This window comes from Ambystoma mexicanum, chromosome 2q (assembly GCF_040938575.1).
Source record: "Ambystoma mexicanum isolate Mex_15411 chromosome 2q, UKY_AmexF1_1, whole genome shotgun sequence".
Taxonomy (NCBI): domain Eukaryota; kingdom Metazoa; phylum Chordata; class Amphibia; order Caudata; family Ambystomatidae; genus Ambystoma; species Ambystoma mexicanum.
Window position 1 is genome coordinate 1,001,786,608 of NC_090924.1, and position 20,686 is coordinate 1,001,807,293.

Consider the following 20,686-nt stretch of genomic DNA (forward strand, 5'->3'; position numbering starts at 1 on the left):
GTTTTGCCAAGTCAGGGGAAGATTTGGAGTAGGGGGGTAAGTTAGAGTTTCTAACCTACCCCTATAATCCCATTATAAGTCAATGGGCTTATAATAAATCTGATTTCCAACACTTCTGGTTTTGCCATACCATGCCTTTGCAAGACATCTGACTGGTGGCTAATTTTGGGCATTAGTTTAACTTGAACCCTACCCCTAAGAACCCTTCACTGGACCTCAGAGATCCTACCTGCATTTTCTCCTGCATCATATGTTCTGTGTAACTGTATCCTGAACTTTTGGCATAAAGCCCCAGGCAATTTAGGGCTGGACAATTTTAGCTAGGGATTAACTATGTGGACCTTTTTGTGCATAATACTGGTCTAACCTTTCCTTTGCAGGAGTATCTTATTTGTATTATGCCTTATAACCAAGTGAATGTATATATGTATTTAGTTTGATAGTGTTGTGTAATACATCTGCTTTTAGTCATTTTTCTAAAGTGTTTTGGCCATACTTAAATATCTATTTTTATACATCCTGTCCAAGTGTAATCTGTGATTCCCATTGTGTAACTTACTTGAAGACAGTTTACAAGCTCAACCCCTCTGAAGAAGCCTAGACCACCTGTCACTGCTACCTAAACTGGTTTGGCTACAGCTTCCCAGAGTTGTTCTCGTCACAATATATGTTAGCCATCTATACATCTGTCCACCAGGACAGAGTATAGTAAATCAGTCCTAACAGTGAACACAGTATGCAGCGGTAAAAGAACTAATCGGATGCCAGCGGCGTTGCGGGTGAACTGATTGTGAGGATTCGTGACAAAAACAAAGACACAGGCATATTATCGATGACCTGACACACCCAATATGTAATAATATTTTGTTAGGAAAAATTATCATTTCGAGAAGCGCATTTATTCTGGCACACCCACGGTACTCTAATTCTATGCCAGGCAGGGGTTAGCCTGGCTGTGCCTCTATCTGCAGCTGTCTGGTTCACTCTGAATACTAGCACATAATATATTTCTTAGCCATAGCACCCATACACACCTGGCCATACCCAGTTTCTTCCTTTACTCAGTGGTTCTTGAACAAGTCACATGAAGGCATCTGCATCTGTCACAAACTAACCTAGACATTACACAAGGGGCTAGGAGCCATGCTACCAAGAGCCAGTACAAAAGCAAGTGGACCAGGTTTGGTCACTGGGAGGAATCAAAAGCAGTTGATCCACTGACCTGCGCTCTGTACAAGGTGCTATCCTTCTCTGCACACCTCGCAGATTTGGGGGTGCAGGCAGACACATACCGCACCCATCTGGCAGCCATTGGAGCCTACAGGAACTCGGCAGATGAGGTATTTTCATCCTCTAATCTGGTGATTAAAAGACTCTTGGCGGGCCTAACCAGGCTTTACCTGCTTATCAAGAAGCCACACCCCGTGTAGGACCTCAATGTGGTCTTGGGTGCCCTGGCGCATAAACCATTCAAACCTATGACGTCCGCAGACATCGGGCCCTCCTGGTGGGCCTTATCTCGGCACGCCAGATAAGTGGGATCCAGGCGATGTGGCTTCAGAGCCTTATGCTCCACCTGCATGTATTGCATCAACAAGCAGGGTGGTACCCGGTCCCCGCCCCTCTGCAGACTGGCGGTCGACATCTGAGAGTGGGCTCTGATGAACAACATACACCTGTCAGCAGTCCACCTCCCAGGTAGTCCAAACTAGAGGCGGACAGGCTCAGCAGCTGCGCACGGACAACTTTGAATGGCAGTTGAACGAACAGGATCTTCAACAGGTGTCATCCGCAGGTGGACCTCTTTGCCACTAGTGCCAACAGTTTGCCTCTTGGCAGGGGTTCGCTGGGCGACACAATTCAGATACAGTGGAACAACATGACTGCTTATGCTTCCCCCCCCCACTATCCTGGTGCACAAGGTGCCCTCGCAGCTTGGTTCCTGAACAAGTCTCCCTGAAGCATCTGCACCTGTCACAGGCTAACCTGGCCATTATACAGGGGGCTGGGAGTGACGCCACCAGAGACAGTACAAAAGCAAGTGGAGGAGCTGTCACTGAGCAGAGTCAAAGGAAATGGATACTTCGACTTGCACGTTGGACGACATGCTCTCCATCTCGACACACCTCGCACACTCAGGCATGCAAGTAGACATATGCCGCACTTATCTCATGGCCATTGGAGCTTACAAAAACTCTCAGGAGGAGGTAGTCACATCCTCGAATCCGGTGGTTAAGAGGCACCTAGCGGGCCTGACTAGACTATATCCACCTATCAAGAAACAGCACCCAGTGTGGGACCTCACTGTGGTCCTGGGCACCCTGGCCCATAAACCATTCGAGCCGATGGCGTCCGCGGACCTCAGTCTAGTAACCATTAAGATGGCCCTCCTAGTGGGCCTCACATCGGCACGCCGAATCAGCGAGATCCAGGTGCTAGTGGCTTCACAGCCATATACTATATTTCATAAGGACAAGGTGGTGCTTAGAACTCATCCCGCATTCTTACCGAAGATTGCCTCCTCTTTTCACTTAAATGAGGAGATAGTGCTACCAACCTTCGCAGACTCCAAGGATGATGCTCAGAGGGTACTGCACTGTCTGGACGAGAGGCGTGTGCTGAGATACTACCTGGACAAGACCAAGGGCATCCGCAAATCAGACACCCTCTTTGTCACCTTCGGTGGGTCAAAGCCTGGCTGTCAAGCCTCCAATGCTTCCATAGTAAGGTGGATGGTTACGGCCAACAAGGAGGCGTACAAGGGTAGCACAAAACTCTTCCAGTAAAGATGCATGCCCACGCAATCAGAGCTAAAGCCACAGCGGTTGCTTTCCAGAGGCACGTCCCGTGGCAAGTTACCAGAGAGGCTTGGATGCTCGCTCCAGGTCGGACACAGCATTTGGTCAGGCAGTGTTAAGGAACTTGGTTTCTTAAGAGAGCACCTCCCCACCCTGGGGCTACATTCAGTTGTACTCGCCTATACAGTATGGAGGAAAGGGGACGGGACGCCCACTGGTGCCACTCCTGTGTCCCCTTTGACGTGTCGACAATTTTAACATTGCCTAATGACACCAGTTTTTTTTAGGGGCGAGGATGGTGGGACGTATGGAGGAAAGGGGACTATGGACTAGGAGTAAGTTAGTCACTACAGTGAGTAACTTATAATTTCTTGGGTGCTGCAAAAATCCTGCAATAGTAACCAAAGCCGCTGTCTGCAAGAGGAACTGGCTCTATAGACTGCCTCTTCAAGAGCGGAAGGACCCCCCGTAAAATTGCCTGGGACCCGATATGACAGAGGAGGAGAGGATGGTAGACGAAGACTGCAGCCTGTGTTTCCCAACCCTGATGTCACTGCATCTTGGCATTGGGGGTAGAGGGGAAGCAGAAAATCCAGTGCGACATCCTGCTGTCCCTGGGTGACCGGTCAGGCCTCCGTGTACCGCTGCATCTCAACCCCTTGAAACAGGAGAAAGCTCTCGGTTTGAACTCAGTCCTACCCTGGGATCGAGGGAAGGTTTTATGACCTAGCTTTGTCAGGCTGGCCAACGACTTGGCAGTTTGAGTGGAGGTTTTCTTCGTCAATTAGTCATTGGTGGACGAATGAAAATGGTCTACGTCCTCAGGACAGATCTAGTATCCGCTCCTGCACACCAGATGTAAACTTTGTGACGTGCATCCATGCCGCAGTCCTCACCTCAACCGCAAGGCACAGACCTCTGCTTGCTGTGTCGATGTTGGAGACCGAAGACTCCATGAGGTCCTGCGCAATGGCCCGGGCATCCGACAGACCAGTCTTGAAGGAGGCTTGTTTGTCCAAAGGTAGTCGGACCAAAATTCCCTGAGCACCTGCCAAAGTTTCTGGTTAGCCGCAGCCAAGAGGGCATCCGCATTAGCCTGCCGCAGATGCAGTTCTGACATGGAGTAACATCGCTTTCCCAAGGATTCAAGGACTTTTTCCTCCTTAGAGGGGCAAATGGAGGTGGCTGCCATGGAGGAAGGAGATGAAGACCATGGTTTAGAATATAACTAGGGTACAGCCACCACAGAGGAACTGGGCTGCGGGTGGGAGGCAAGGAGGACTGGCTCACCGTCGGTCAGCCTAAACCTGGTGTCCAACTTCTTGTTCATCTGTGCGTTGGCCCTGGGCTTCTACCAGACCCACCGCGCCACCTGCAGTACATCCTTCTGAAGGGGAATGCCAGACCGGGCTGTGGAGCGTTTTCCTAAAACCTCTGTGAGCACTTCCGACTCCTGGGAAGTTTCCTCAGGAAGAGGGCCCCTGCCCCCCCCAAGAACTAGGCAGGCCCTGGAGGCAGTCATGAAAGGCCTTAACTGATGCCGTTGGCTTTTCGTCCTGTAATCTACCACCACCCCTTTTTTACAGGCTGAGGGGAATCCAGGCTCTAGGTCACAGGTGCCAGAGGGCCCCCTCCCCCCAGGTCTGGAACCGCAGTCAAGTCCAACAGCTGTTGAGGGGGAGGCATTTGTGGAACAGGAGGTTGTGAAGGGGTCAGTACGACTGGTAGGCCCTGAACCGGTGGAGGGACCAGCACCAGAACCGCTGAGTGCCCAGTGGAGGGGGCCGGGCCAGCGATACCTGGAGATGACCTCCTTCACAATGTCCTCAAGAGCTCCTTCATCTGAGGCGAACGCATGAGGACGACTCATTCCAAGAAGCAGTCCTCACTAGCTCCCGGATCCCTAGGGCTCCTGCCCTCCGAGGCGCTGGGCCTCCGTTCCTGATCAAAGTGCTGAGGCGCCTGGTGCGTGTAGCTGTACGGCTGTGATGAGTCGTCGTAACCCTGAGGGGACCAGAAACCTGCACTGTAGGATCCGTTGCTGCTTCCAGAGAGAAAGCGGCTATAATCATCCTGCAAAGCCTACTCGATGGCTGAAAGCACTGGCGAGCCCTGAACTGGATCCAAGACGGCTGCCTGGCAGGCTCCACCACATGCCACTCCACCATTTTGAAGCCTTGCGCCACACCCTGGGAAAGAGGGCGCGGGAGCCCCGAGCCAAGGATACAGCTTGGCATCCAAAACCGAGGCGCCCACCTCAAGATGTCCCTCTGGTAGGCACTGAGCCCTCAGCTGGACGCCCGGTAGTGATAACACCCTGGTTGACTGCCACAGAGCGAGCTACGGTAGGGCCGAGAGCCTTCGGCACCCGTGTCAGTAGCTGTGCTGGATCTAGCCGAGCAACAACTCTCGGCGGTGGCACTCGACAATCCCTTACCCCCTGGGGTAGAAGAAGAGGACAAGCATGATCAGCCTTCCGAGGACAGCCTGGTAGGACCCCTGAGCCCCTCACCTTGGGAGCTGGTAGCCTGGAAGGACTCAGGTCTGTCCTCAGAAAGCCCGGAAGAGCCCCCAGGCCCCTCAGCTTGGGGGCTGGTAGCCTTAGAGGCCTTGGCCCTGCCAGAACCATATTCAGAGGAACCCCGGGTGAAGGAGTCGCTGCACTGTGGAGGCATGCTGAACAGAGGGGATACCTTGTCTTGACAAGAGGTCTCAGAGACTAAGTCCTTAAGGTGGGCGGAAGAGAAGCGTGGAAGATCTCCCTCCACCTGTGACAAACTATTCTTCATTGCCCTGTGACTGAGATCACTGCAGGCTGTACATGAGTCACAGTGGTGGTCGGGCCCCAGACACTGAAGACAAAGTGCCTGGGTGTCCGAGGCTGGGAACGAGCGATCACAAGAGGCACATCTTGTGAATCATCCTGCAGTCGACATGCGCCAGGAAGGTGAGGCACTGAAGGGAAGTGAAATAAGAATTGAAAAAAAAGAAATGGGAGCAAGCGGAAAGCTTAAAAATAAATAAGTCGCTGCACTGGCTGCCAGGTCCAACACAGTCTGTGTAGAATAAGGGACTGAGGTGAGGCGGCAGAGGGCTGCGACCTCGGCCGGGCGTGTCCGCGCACTATACTTAATTTTAACACAAAGCTCAATTTTTCACTGCCAGGTACCGTCCCCATGTTGGGGGACGCCCACAAGGATAGAAGAAAGGAAATGGGAGAGTATTGGTGTTACAGTTTGCTATGGCAGCCTGGCGCACAAAACTCTTTGGTGAAGCATCAGCAACGAGTAAGATGGGGTCAGCGGAAGACAGCCTGTGATTCTTTGCCAGGTTGCAATATACTGATGACTGAAGCTGGTTTGGACTAAAGTCCCAGTACTGGCCCCTCAACCGCCTGACTGAAAGGCAACAGCGTCTCCTCCTTTGGACCATCGTCCAGGATATGTGCTTGTACTGAACCTTCGGACATGAAGGGGCAGACAACTGCAAGGTGTTGACCACCTTTTCCATTAAGTGCTGGAAAGCATCCTGCGGTTTGCCCGGGGTGGCAGCATGGAGCATGGCAACCTCTAGTGAGGTATCCGGGTCACTGGACTCCTGCAAGTCAGCTGCAAAACCAACCAAGACCACCGTTCTCCATAAAAATCCTCAGGAACGTCAGACTTCCATTGGGTGGAGGGGTTCCAGCTCAAAAGGAGCTGGGTCCCCTTCTTCATAAATGTCCTCCAAATGGGACATATATTCTGTTCTGGTATGCAGGGCAAAATCCCTTGCGATTCCAGGTTGGATGGCGATGTGAGAATAGCCTGAAGACCGACATCCGGAGACAGAACGGTGTGCATTTTTGACATGACCTTGTCGTGTCTGCTTGCGGATTTCCTGCCAGCTATTCCGAGCAAAGTGGGATCGGTCGGCTTGGCCAAAGCGGTCGGCGCTGGAACCGGGGTCACCAGTGCAGTGGTCTGCCGGAGTCTGGGCCGAAGCCACCAGGGCCTTTGCAAAGATGTCAAAAATCTTCATTGTGAATGCCTCGCATATCTCCGGAGGAGGATTGATTGGGAAAGGGTACCTGCAGGGCTGCCTCCTCCAAGGCGTCCTTGGAGTGGTGGCTCCTCTTCGACAATTAAAAGTGATGCCTCGAAGAAACACTTGGGGTTCGACACCTCTTGCAGTGCTTTTTCTTGTTCTTATTCAGTTTGGTACATTTCCTCAGTGCGCAGTCCGCAACCAGTGACCTCGAACGGGTCCGCTCATTAACGTTCTCCTTGTGGAGGAAAGTAAAGCATTTTGCCACTTATTCACGGAGTGCCTTCGGGTGCATCGAATGGCATGACGCGCACTCCTGCGTGCCATGGGCTTCACCGAGACAGTAAATGCAACTATGGTGCAGATCCGAAATGGTCATTCGGCATCTGTAATCAACGTAGGATTTGAAACTCGTGAGAATCAGCATTGCGGCAAATAACTAATAAAATGCAACAACAAAAAAACAAAAAAGACAAATCACGAAAAATGAATGTGTTTTAAGAGCAGTATTCCTAAAGCGAGCAGAGTGCATGGAAAAAAAGAACTAAGGTCACGGGGCACGTCCGAGCGGACGCAGTGTTGCGATGTGCACCCTGGTGGCAGAAATGTTTAAAAAGAGCAGCTGCACTTGGAAAGAGATAGCAAAGATAAGAAATCTGTGGGAGGAAGGAGTTCTTTCAACAAATTACTTTTCACTCCGTAAAACTAGCTTTGGGGTACAGGAAAACAATCATCTGGAGTATTTGCAGCTTAGACATTGGGCGCTACAAGAGATGTACGAACAGAAAAAACACTGCATTTGAACAGATGTCGAAGGTTTGATCAGGCACACTGGGCTTCATTTTGCACTTGTCTGCACCATGTTGTAAACATCCAGCTTGATCCAAACATAGGTTATCAAATGAAATGTGAGAAAGACCTAGGTTATTCACTAACGATCAAACAATTCAAGTTAATTAGATCAAAACTATTGTCCTGGTGTATTCAATATATGGAGACTGCATATTATCGAATCCATAGATGGTACTAGAAAACTACCAAACTGCCTCCTATGAACACTAAAGCCAATGAATGTTGCTGGACTGAGGGAATGTGGGGAGAAAGGTACGTTGTGGCATATCCGATTGCCTTGCACTGCTGTAGAACCATTTTGTCTAGAAGTTTTGGGATATATTAGCAGAGTTCTGAGACTTAATTTCCCAAGGGACCCAGGGTAGTACTGTTGGGACTGCCAGTAAGGGGGACATCCCCTCAGGCATGCTAGCTACACTTTTACTACTAACTGCAACATTTTCTATCAGGTGCCTGTGGGGGACATGTGGTACCATATCTGGTTGAACAAGGTATGCCTGGTGATGGCACCAGAATGATTTAACAGGCGATTTAGAAGATGCTCTTCCAAACTTATCAAGAGTGTGCCAATTCCTACTAGCTTTTTTCTCACTGGCAAACATTTTCAAACTTTACAATTTGAGTGTTGATTTTGATGAAGTGATTATGCACCATTAGCACCCTGGGAGGTGCCTCCCACCAATGAGAATGCTCTTAATGCTGTCTGCATTCAACAAGGAAAGCTCGCGTTGCGCGCAATCTCATTGGTGTCCGGCGTTTCCCATCCCTTCTGCCCCTTAACATCTGTGTAGATCTCTACACACTGGTACTAATGGGGTTTTCTTTTTTTTTTTCCAAAACAAAAATAAATGACCTTTCTTCCGCCGAATGACGCCGCACAGTGCTGTCAGTCTCTCTTCAATTTGAGGACGCCAGTCAACACTGAAAACGGACTTCCTAGCTGACAGCACTGTGCTGCATCAGGTGGTGAGGGAAAGGTACGTTTCCTTTCTTTTGTAAATGTTTTTTATAAAAACCATTAGCACCCGTGTAGCGATCTACATGGGTGCTAATGGCAAGATGTCCCTCTGTGGTGGGCCCAGCCTGCAGGCAACAACCTGCTATCCTCGTTAAGCAATCCATGCTGCCCTCTGGCCATTAACTTGGGCGGCAGGCCGACACCAACAGGGCGGGTCTGCCACTGGGGGACATATTGTCATAGCATAAGTTACTCGCCGTAGTGACACATACTCATAGTCCCCTTTCCTCCATATTGTATGGGCGTCCCTCGCTAGGGACGGGAAACAACCTTTTTCATCTCAAAAATAATCTTCCCCTTTAAATTTAGATGTGTGTGGGGGTGCAGTCCTTGGAGCATGGGCTCCGCTGACTGCCCCCACCAGCGCCACTCCTCAGTCCCCTTTGATGAGTCAACAATATTAAGATTTCCTAATGACAGATTTTATTAAGGGGCAAGGATGATGGGATGCACGGAGGAAAGGACTAGGAGTATGTTAATCACCACGGTGAGCAACTTATTACTCCTACGTCCCATCCCCTTTCCTCCATACTGTATGGGCGATTAGAACTGAATTAAGCACCAGGGAGGAGAGTTGCCCTTCTTAAGAAAACATTTTTCAAAATTGCCTAGCCAAATGCTGCATCCGACTTGACGCTAGCATCCAAGCAGTAGTGCTTGTAAAATGCAGAGGGGGTAGCCCACATAGCCGCCTTGCCATGGTACAGGTCTTTGGAAAGCTACTGACTATGCCTTTGCTCTGAAGGCATCGGCGTGCATGTTTACTGGCAAAGGCATATGCTTGCTATAGAAGCCTTGAATGCTTGACAACCTGGTTTTGATCCTTTGAATGTGATCAATAGGGTGTCCGATTCCCGGAAGCTTAGCCCTGTCCAGATCAAATCTTAGGACACGCCAGACATCCAGACAGTGCAATACCTTCTGAGCCTCATCCTTTGGGTCAGCAAAGAACATTGGGAGTACTTCCTATTCATTTAGGTGAAATGAGTAGACAACCTTAGGAGCAAAGGCAGGATGCGTTCTGAGCACCACCTTGTCACAGTGAAATGTTGTGTAGGGCTTTGAAACCACTAGGGCCTGAATTTCGCCGATACAGCATGCCGATCTAAGGCCCACGAGCAGGGCCGTCTTATTGGTAACCAGTTTGATGTCACACCACCTTAAGGTCCAAAACTGGATGTGAACGTTTGATAGGCAGCTATAACCTGGTTAGACCCGCCAGGTGTCTCCACCACCGGATTGGAGGCTGAGAAAATATCAGTTCTTGTAACCTCCTAATGCAGCCAGATACATTCAGCATGTGTCCACCTGAACTGCTGAATGAGACCGATGCGCGGAGGATAGAACTTCGTCCAGCATGCATGTTAATGGATCAATCTTCTTTGATCTTTCCCAGAGACAAAACCTAATCCACTTAGTCTTGTATTGACTCCTGGTAGTCACTTCTAGCCCCCTGTATGATAGCCAGGTTATCCTGCGACAGGTGCAGATGCTTCAGGACAACCTGTTCAGGAACCAAGCTGCGAGGGATAACTTCTGCGGAGCAGGGTGAACCACTATGCCCCCTGATGGGATAGTAAGTGGGCTGGACCCACCGGGAGGTGGACCACAGGCTGACAGCCAGACGGAGGAGTTCCAAAAACCAGGGTCTCGCGGGCCACTAAGGCGCCATTAGGATGAGCCGGCGGCCCAGAGACTCCTGGCCCTACAGATGACATTGAACCAAGGGAGTGGGATGGAACATACACGTTCATGTTGTTCCACGGGATCTGCAAAAAGTCGAACAAGCCCCCTGCCCTTCCCCAGCCACAAGGCGAACTGTGGACATCTCCTTTTGGAACTGGTTGCGAAGAGGCCCATCTGCTGAAGATCCCCAGGAGGACTTTTTTAGTTCAATTGCCAGTCATAATTGTCCATCCCCAGTCTGGTGAGTTTATCCGCCTCCAGGTTGGCTTCCCCAGAACGGTGGAAGCTGACAAGTTAGCATTGTACAACAGTGCCCACTCCCAGATGTCTATAGAAAGCCTGCAGAGAGCCGGGCATCTGGTACCGCCCTGCTTGTTGATGTAATATATGAAGGTGGAGCTGTCTGAATGCAGACCGATTTGCTGCGGATCGTGGGGAGAAAGGCCTAGTGAGCAAGCCAGATGGCCATCATCCCGAGCCAGTTGATGTGCTCCAGCTGCTCCTGATGAGACCAGATACCATGGACGCTGTGTCCAGGGTAGCACCCCCCCACCCTCATCCCTCTAGGGATAAGTCTGTGGTCATGGTGACCTGCGGTAAACGCTGCCGAAATGGCCTGCCTACCAGCAGGTTGGTGTCTGTATCCCACCAGACTGGGTCCTGGTGGGGATGTTGTGGTATGCAGACTGGCTCTGCCTGAAAACCCTTCCGATTCCAGAAAGCTGAGAAATGAAGCTGCAGCCTCCTCATCTTGAGTCTCGTATGCGGTACAGCGAGAAGACATGCCACCATTATTCTCAGCAGGTGCTGGTAACACCAGGCTGAGGTTACCGTTTTGCTGAGGAAATGCCTTGTAGCCGTTTTGATTGCTGCGATTCTCTCGGTCCTTGTATCCAAATAAGGTGGACGTTAGTCACTACGGTAAGTAATTTATCTCTTGCGTCCCGTCCCCTTTCCTCATACTGTATGGGCGATTACAACTGAATGTAGGCCCAGGGTGGAGAGGTGCCCCTCTAAAGAAAAGTTCCTTAACACTGCCTGACCAAATGCCACATCCGACCTGGCGCTGGCATCCAAGCAGTAGTGCTTGCAGAAGGCTGAGGGATTAGCCCACGTGGCCGCCTTGCTGATAGCCTGCCACAGAACATGTCTTTGGAAAGCTACTGTCGTGGCCTTAGCTCTAATGGCGTGGGCATGCAGGTTTGCTGGTAATGGCTTGTGCTGCCCCTCATATGCCACCTTCATGGCCATAACCATCCACCTTGCTATGGGAGCCTTGGAAGCCTGACAACCTGGTTTTGACCCCCCAAAGTTGACGAAGAGGGCGCCTGATTTGTGGAAGCTCTTGGTTCGGTCCAGGTAGAATTTTAGAGCGCGTTTGACATCTAGATAGTGCAGTACCCTCCGAGGGTCATCCTCAGGGTCCGCGAAGAAAGTTGGTAACACCATCTCCTCATTTAAGTGAAAAGAGGAGACGGCCTTAGTTAAGAATGCGGAGTGTGTTCCGAGCACCACCTTGTCCTTATGAAATGTAGTATATGGCTCTGAAGCCACTAGTGCCTGTATCTCACCGATTCGGCGTGCCGAGGTAAGGCCCACTAGGAGGACCGTCTTAATGGTTACTAGCCTGAGGTTCGCGGACACCATCAGCTCGAATGGTTTATCGACCAGGGCGGCCAGGACCACAGTGAGGTCCACACTGGGTGCGGTTTCTTGATACATAGATATACTCTAGTCAGGCCCACTAGGTGCCTCAACCACCGGATTAGAGGATGAGAATACCTCCTCCTGAGAGTTCTTGTAAGCTCCAATGGCCACCAGATAAGTGCAGCATGTGTCTACTTGCATGCCTGTGTGTGCAAGGTGTGTCGAGAAGGAGAGCACGTCGTCCAACGTGCAAGTCAAAGGATCAATTTCCTTTGAATCTGCCCAGTGACAGAACCTTGTCCACTTGCTTTTGTACTGGCTCCTGGTGGCGTCACTCATAGCCCCCTGTATAATGGCCAGGTTAGCCTGTGGCAGGTGCAGATGCTTCAGGGAGACTTGTTCAGGAACCAAGCTGCGAGGGCACTTTGTGCACTAGGGTAGTGGGGGGAAAGCATAAGCGGTCTTGTTGATCCACTTTATCTGCATTGCGTAACCCAGCAAACCCCTGCCTTGCCCCTGCCAGGAGGCAAACTGGGGGCCCCTCCTGTTGGCACTAGTGGCAAAGAGGTCCACCTGCGGATGACAACACCTGTTGAAGATCCCTTGAAGGACCTGTTCATTGAACTGCCATTCGAAGTTGTCCGTGCGCAGCTGCTGAGCCTGTCCGCCTCTAGTTTGGACTACCTGGGAGGTGGACTGCTGACAGGTGTATGTTGTTCACCAGAGCCCACTCCCAGATGTTGACTGCCAGTCTTCAGAGGGGCAGGGACTGGGTGCCGCCCAGCTTGTTGATGCAATACATGCAGGTGGATCCATCTGCTTGAATGAGAATCGCCCTGCCGGTGATAATGGATAGAACGGCTTTGAGAGCAAGCCAGATAGCCATCATCTCGAGCCAGTTGATGTGCGCCAGCTGCTCCTGGCGGGACCATACTCCATGGACACCGACTGTCCAGGGTAGCTCCCCAACCCTCTAGGGACGGGTCTGTGATAATGGTGACCCGAGGTGTTGGTTTCCAGAAAGGCCTGCCTATACGCAGGCTGTTGTCCTTACCCCACCAAATCAGATCCTGGTGGAGCTGTTGTGGTATGCGGACCTGCTCCGCCTGCAAACTCTTCTCTTGGTTCCAGGTGGCTGAGAAATGCAGCTGCAGCCGCCTCATTTTGAGCCTTGTATGTGGCACTGCAAGAAGACATGCGGCCATAACTCCCACCAGGTGTTGGTACCACCACGCCGAGATCACTGCTCTGCTGAGAAAATGCCCAGTGGCCCTCTTGATGGCTGTGATCTTGTCCTCAGAGGGGGGCGATCCTCTCAAGCTCGTGTCTCAGGTAAGTCACAGGAAGGTCAGGCTCTGCGTGTGCACCAACTGTGACTTTTTGAGATGGATATAAAATCCCAAGTCATATAGTCTATCCTTGAGGGCGGATGCAGTATGCTGGACCACCTCCAGAGATCTCGCTCTGACTAGCCAGTAGTCTAGATATGGGTAAATATGATGGCCTTGGTATCTAGTCTTTGCACTGAATGCCTTACCATAGAAAACATGCATCGAAAAAAAGCATCAAATGCATTTGTTTCAATAGTAAACGGTTTATTTCAAGTATAATGGGTTTTTGAGGTTAAAAAAAAGGGAGGGTGGGAGGACCCCCATTAAAACTTTTTTAAATGCATTCAATGCTTTTTTTCCAATGTTTTTGTTTCTATTATAAGGCATTCAATGCTTTGGCATTCGATGCAATGACTATAAACCGATGGCCTTGCACCCTGAGTAGGGCTGACACTGTGTTAATTAGCCTTTTAAAGACCCTGGGGCCGAATGGAGTCCAAAGCGTAGAACCCTGCATTGAAATTGAAAACCCATGATCCTGAACCTCATGAAGGATCGATGGGGTTCCTAAATCGGGACGTGTAGGTAGGCATCCTTCAGATCCAGGGAGCACATCCAGTCTCCCGTACACAAGGCCTCCGCTATGAAGGCTGGCGTAACATTCTTTAACTGGAGGGGAAGGGAAAGATTCAAGGTGGAAAGGTCTAACTACTTTCAGGCCAGCCTGGTTCTTTTTGTGTATGGTAAAAATGCACAAATAGAAGGTCATGCAACGCTGAGAGGCTGGGACTTCCTGCACGGCCTGGCTCGCTACCAGCAAGTGTATTACCGCCAACAGAGTTGCTGTACCAATCTGTGGAGGGGAGGAAAGAGGAGAACGAGTAATGGGGAGCCAGAAGCCCATGGATACTACTGAGAGGATCCTGGGTCCGTGAAGCTTGTCCGCCAGAGGTGTGTGTGAAATGCAAGCCCCCACCCCCTCACCTCTACCGGAGACTCGTGGATCCGGATGGGCCTGTCACAATTTCTTCCCCTCTGAGGCTGGGGCTGAGGAGGGTGACTGGAAAAACCCTTTGTTAGCCGCTTTGTGCTTTTTGCACTTCTTCTGGCTAGGGGAACTGTCCTGTTGCCTGGACATCTCTCCTCGGAAGCCTCCGAAGGACCGACCCTTGTCCAAGAGCTGGTGCTTTTGGATGTAGGTCTTAGGGGTGGTCTTGGTGAGGATCGTTAAAGATTTTGCTGTCTGCAAGCTTTTCTTTTTCTTATCAAGTTCTTTGTCTGTTGTCGAATGGAATGGCCCCTCCGCCCCCAAAAGGCAGGTCTAGTATTTGTTCCTGCACATCTGGGTTGAATTTGGTCACCCTCAGTCAAGCCACCCTTTTCACGTCAGTGGCGATGCAAATGACCCGAACTGAAGTGTCAACGTGGGCCCCTGTGGACTTAATTATGTCTTGTGCCATGATTTTAGCCTCAGGCATTCAGCCTTGAAGCAGGCCTGGCTGTGGGTAGGGAGCTCAGGGAGGAAATCCGCGATCTCGCGCCATAGCTTCTGGTTGACAGCTGCCAACATGGCATCTGCATTGGCCTGGCGCAGGTCGAGAGTGGCGTTGGAATACATTTTCTAGCGGAATGCCTCCAGTATCTTTTCCTCCTTGTCCAGGAGTGCTGAGGCCCAAGTTGCCGAAGATGATTGTGGTTTGGAGTACAGTAATGCTGCTGCCATCACAGAGGAATGTGGTTGGGGGTGCACCAACAATAAGAGGGGGTCCTTTCCGTTTGCCTGTATTTAGGCGTCGAAACGCCTATTGGTAGGCAGGGTAGAGTGTGGCTTGACCCACCTTCTTTGTGGCAAGTGCTACTACGTCCTTCTAAAGTGAGACTCCCATTCTAGCAGTAGGGTGTAGTTTGAGAACTTCCGCCAGTACCCCGCCTCAGGTTGTTCCACCTGTGGTTGCGGGATTCCAAGATACTCAGTCAAGCCTGCTAGCTGCTCGTGAAAAGCTTGGCTGACGATGGTGTCCGGGTCCTCCTAGTCTGTGTCCACTGTTGTGTCCTGCGGGTTTGGGGAAGCCGGAGGAGTATTGGGCGCAGGCAGCTGTGGCCTGCTGATTATCAGTGCCAGAGGCTGTTGAGGTGGCAGAGCCGGGTGCTGCCGTTACTGGTACAGACAGACATGGGGGTCTGGGCTGCTGTGATTGGAACAGGCATGGGAGCCGGGGGCTGAGCTGGACCTGGACCCAGGGGCTGTGGGTGCTTGCGGCTGCACAGGAGGGAGCATGTCCCCGATCACTTTCCTGAGGATGGTACCCCATCTGTGGTGATCTCATGAGTGTGAGGAACTTCTTGAAGAACCTGTCTTCACAGGCCGGAGAGGTGCCTGCCTGATGGTACAGGCATAGGGGTTAGGCCCTGAGGCTGCAGTGTTCTGGGCGTGCCCTGTCTCGCTGTATAGGGCGAAGTATACCTGCCCTGAGCAGTGGATGGATAGGATGTGGACCAAGCGACAGGGGTTAATCAATCCCATCTGGAAACTCTTTCCCCTGCCTGGTCTCCGAAGGGAAAAGGCATCGGGTGAAACACCATTTTGTCTGGCCTGGTGGCCATTTTGTTTTGCTCTGTGCCACATGCTTGCATCGTGAAACTTGCTGAGCTGGGACTGGCTTCCAACAGTAAATTGATCGGTGGTGGTTGAGGCCTACCCTGCACCTCAGGATGGGGCCTGGTAGACGGAGTGCCCTTGGCATTGATGGCAGAAGTGCTGCGTGCAGGCACCTCTTCAGACATGGGTCCAGTGTTAGGGCGTAGCCCTTCAGGTTGGGACCCGGTAATAGAGCCTTGCAGACCCTCAGCTGTACCACCGGTAGTATCTTGCAACCCCCTTGGCCTGGTGGCCAGTAGCTGGAGCAGCCTTGGTGTTGTTGCTGGTGTTAGGACCAGTTAGGTCCCTCCCGCTTGGGCGCTTCCTTGGGAAGGAGTCACCCTTGCAGGGTGCGGAGGAGAACAGGGCACCTACCTTGGGCCTGGCCTTCTACTTCAACGCTTTGAGGTCCTCTGGAGGCGATCATCCGAAGAGTTTCCGCCACCTGCATAGTCGGTTCTTGAGTGCACGCAGAGTCAAGGCATGGTCTACCTCTGGATTATACTAAGAAATTTTAGCAAGTCTGCACACTATTGAACAATATTTCTTTTCATAAAAAAAAAAAAAATTCTGTTCAATGGTGATCAAATTTAATGTGGCCAGCCAAGTTCAGTTTAGGCTTAGCATCCTTTATTCAAATATTTAAGGAGAGGATTTAATAATGGAACTATACAATGGGCCACTACAATTGTTAAAAGTGATAGCTTAAGCGCATGCAATTTAGCAATAAAATAAATAAATAATAATTTTAACAAAAAAACGACCGTTTAAATATTACCACACCTTTGATTGAGATTAATCAAAAACAAACATTAGCGGTATGTAAGGAGGACAAGTCAAACTGGGGTGGGATGGCTGCCATATGACCCCAGACCGCCGATACACTGCAGCCTAACTGGATCACTAAACCAAGACAACTCTCTGCATGAAAGTTAAGCTGCACCAGTCTAAGTAACGCAATACCAGCTGCCGCCACTGGATCACCACCAGTGAGGAATAACCAGAAAGCCAACTTACCCACTATTTGTTTGTTTTATTTGTATTTATATATCGCACAACAGCCGAGGACATCGTGGCACTTGTTACAGTACAAAGCTTAGTTACTTAGTTGCATGGCCATTAGCAATATATATACAGGTTGCAATATAGTTACATAGTCATTAGCAGTATATATACAGGTTACAATTTAGTTATATTACATGTGTGTTATATTACAATATACATGGCAGAAGTGGAGGCGGCAGTCCCCCACTTCCTAGTTGAGGAGAGTGGCCTTGAGGTTGTTGCGGAAGACAGAGATGGAAGTTTCAGCTCCAACGCTGGCAGGGAGTGAGTTCCAGAGTTTCGGTGCAATATAGGAGAAGCCTAGACCTCCCGCTGTGGCTCTTTATGCGTGGTATGTGTAGCTGGTTGGTGTACTGAGCTCTGGTGGGGCGAGTGGATGTGGTCCTGGATATTGCTTCAGATAGGTATGCTGGAGCGGTTTTGTTGATGCACCTGTGAGTGATGGTGAGGATTTTCAGAGTAATATGGTCTTTGACCTGGAGCCACTGTGCTTCACGTCTGGCGTGGGATATATGGTCTCTTCTAGGGATGCTCATGGCGGCTCTGAGGGCATTGTTTTGAGTGGTTTGCAGTCTGTGAATGTTTTTGGCGGAGGTGCCAGCTAGAAGGGTGTTGCAATAATCGGGTTTGACTCCTATAGTTGCTCTAGCTATGGCCAAGCGGTTGGGGGTGGATAAGTAGGGTTTAATGGCATTGATGAGTTTGGTGCTGAACGCTGATGCAGAGGCTATGGCGCTGACTTGTTTGTTCATCGATAGATTTGCATCAATGTGAACACCTAGAGTCTTGACAGAGGATGATACAGAGATGGTTGAGTTGTCCATGTTGAAGTTGTTTTATTGGGGGCTTAGTTTCGATAATGTGTTTGTCTGGCCCAGGATGAGAATTTCAGTCTTCTCCCCGTTAAGACTGAAGCTATTGATTGCCATCCAAGCTTGGATAGTGGCATAAATGTTGTGAAGGGCCGTGGCGTCTTGGTGATAGAGTCCAGATAGGGGAAAAAGTACTTGAGTGTCGTCTGCATAGCTTGTATATGCACTACCCATGGAGTCAAGTAGGTCGAAGAGGGGTTTTGTGAAGAGGTTATAGAGGGTGGGGGCTGTACAAGATCCTTGGGGGACACCGCAGTTTATAGTGGTAGGATCTGCGTTAGCTGTGTCGGAGTAGACCTTTATGGCTCTTCCTTCAAGGAAGGAAGTGATCCAGGAAGCTGCTTGATTAGAGAAATGGGCTGCATGAGTGAGGTGGGTGGTGAGTGTTTGGTGATCTACCAGGTCAAAAGCAGCTGATAGATCAAGGAGGAGGAGCAAGGCAGGTTTGCATTTGTCCATGATCTGTGAGATTTGATTTTTTAGGTCTAATAAGCGGATTCTGTTCCATGCCCGACACGGAAGCCAGATTGTCTTTTGCCTAGTATGGAGTTAGCTTCTATGTATGTTTGGATCTGGATGTGAGCTGCTTTGTCCAGGATTTTTAGGAGGAACGGGACTGTCATTATCGGTCTGTAGTTGTTGGGTTGCGCTGGGTCAAGTGTGGCCTCTTTTTTTTAGAAGTGGCCGCAACTAGTGGTTGCTATGAACAACTATTGGTTGTTAATAGCAACCACCCACTATGCCATCAGTCCCAAAGGGCTTGGTTTAGGGCAGGAGTCCAAAATGTTACCAGCAACGTCTTTGCTGTGTGTCCAACAATGCAGAGTTTGTGATCAAATCAGTAAATATAACCAGAAGGTGTCTCAGCTAGTCCCCCGGCTAGGGGGAGTGGTCTCAGGTGGCCAGGGTATCCCTCGACCGCCAACACCTTTACCCCATCCTACACGGTAGGATATATGGGAACTCTACCCGCCACCCCCTTTTCCCTGCATGAACACTTTCACATGGACAGCCAGCTCTGGGAGAAAACGGACTCGCAATGTACCAGATATGTCCCACTACTATGGTCAGGCAAGGTCAGGCCATTACTGGTAACCATTCACGCCTGACTTTCATTAAGCTTCCCCACACAGATAAAAGGCAGAGCACAAGAGAACACTCTGAGCGAGGCAAAACAAACGATGGAACAGCAGTTTCAAGAACAGCAGCTGAATGAGGGAAGAAAGATGGCAAACCAAGAAGGGTCATTTAGGGGGTTGGGAGTGGAGATGCCCTTGACTTTTCCAGCGAAAAGCTGTTACTTTCTAGAAACTGTTGGATTAAAACGTGCGAGGCCAGGAAACCAGACTGAAGAATCCTGCTTTGTGTCCGAGATACCCGGGGCCCTCCTGCACGGTTGACCGAGTCAGGAAGAAGCAGCAGCCGCCACGGTACCGTCCTTGGCTCCAAGATAAAAGAAATAAAACAGCCAGTGAGTTGGCGAGACCGATGCAAGATCGGTCTGTGTTGAAGTCAAGGTTACAAGTAGCAACATTGTATAAAGAATGAGAAGATTACAGATTGGTAACGCGTGTGATGAGACATGAGGAAAGCTTGAAGGCTATTTAATGTTTAACTGTAGCAAAGATACAATATTGATGAGTGGTCAGGCCCTGCAAGTGTGCTCAATCGAAGGTCTGAGGTATTCAGCCATGAAGTGGCAGAAGCAAAAGTAATAGACAAATATTGAGAGATGAAGTGAATCGAAGTGGTCCTGTGACTGTTTAAGCAAAATCCCTTGCACAATCGAAAGTCTTCGGTTTTTGATAGAAAGGTGCCAGAGCCCATAAAGGGGAAGACGAATTGCAAACCTGTGAATGTGCAAATCCAGATATGAAAGGAACTTTGGTGTTTGCCACGTCAGGACCTCTGCAATAAGAGACTGTCATTGGGAGAGAGATGTTAGCAGAAGGCCCAGATACCTGTGCTTTGAACTGTTTCCTCATGGGAGGATAGCTCAGTGGCAAAGTGCTCGCCTTGGAAGCAAGACGCCACAGAGCCACACAGGTTCGATCTCAGGGTCCGCACTTAGAAACCTCTGGGTATTAAGCCAGTTATAAATAACCGATCATATCATATCATGGTCAAGAAGCCAGACTGTCTGTGAAGATCAAACGTCCTGCCTTGTCCCGTGTTGAAAACATGGGGGAATGGAAGACAACTGCTCAACTATCCTGACGTATTCTTTCTTGACCACTTTTCTTTTGCCTACATTGTTGTCCCACACCATTTGTATTTAGAGGGATTGGCAATGGGTTTATTAGTATAGGCCCTTTTATTGTGACAGAGACTGCACAAGTACTGTTTTATTAGATGGTCGTAGCTTGCTCCCATCCTTAGATTTAGGATTAGATCGGCGTTTAACCAATCCATTTGAATTTCAATAAACACCCTTGCACACTGATCACTTGTGTCCGTCTACACTTTTTGATACCATGACTTCCTTAGTGTGTAGAATGTCACTGTTGCAGAGTGCTCACAAGGATTAACAGCAGCACTGATCCATCGCATAACATTACATGTTAAAAATTGAAATCACATTTGCTCGCTTCCAACATGTACAGTTTAAGTTGTGAACATCCCACTTCCATGAATAATGCATTGGTATAGTAATTGCATGCTCCTAGAAACAAATGCAGAAATATATGAGGCTTTGCTGAGAAACAAGAAACCATTTAGATTAAAAACATTTATAATTTTTGGTAGTTTGCTAA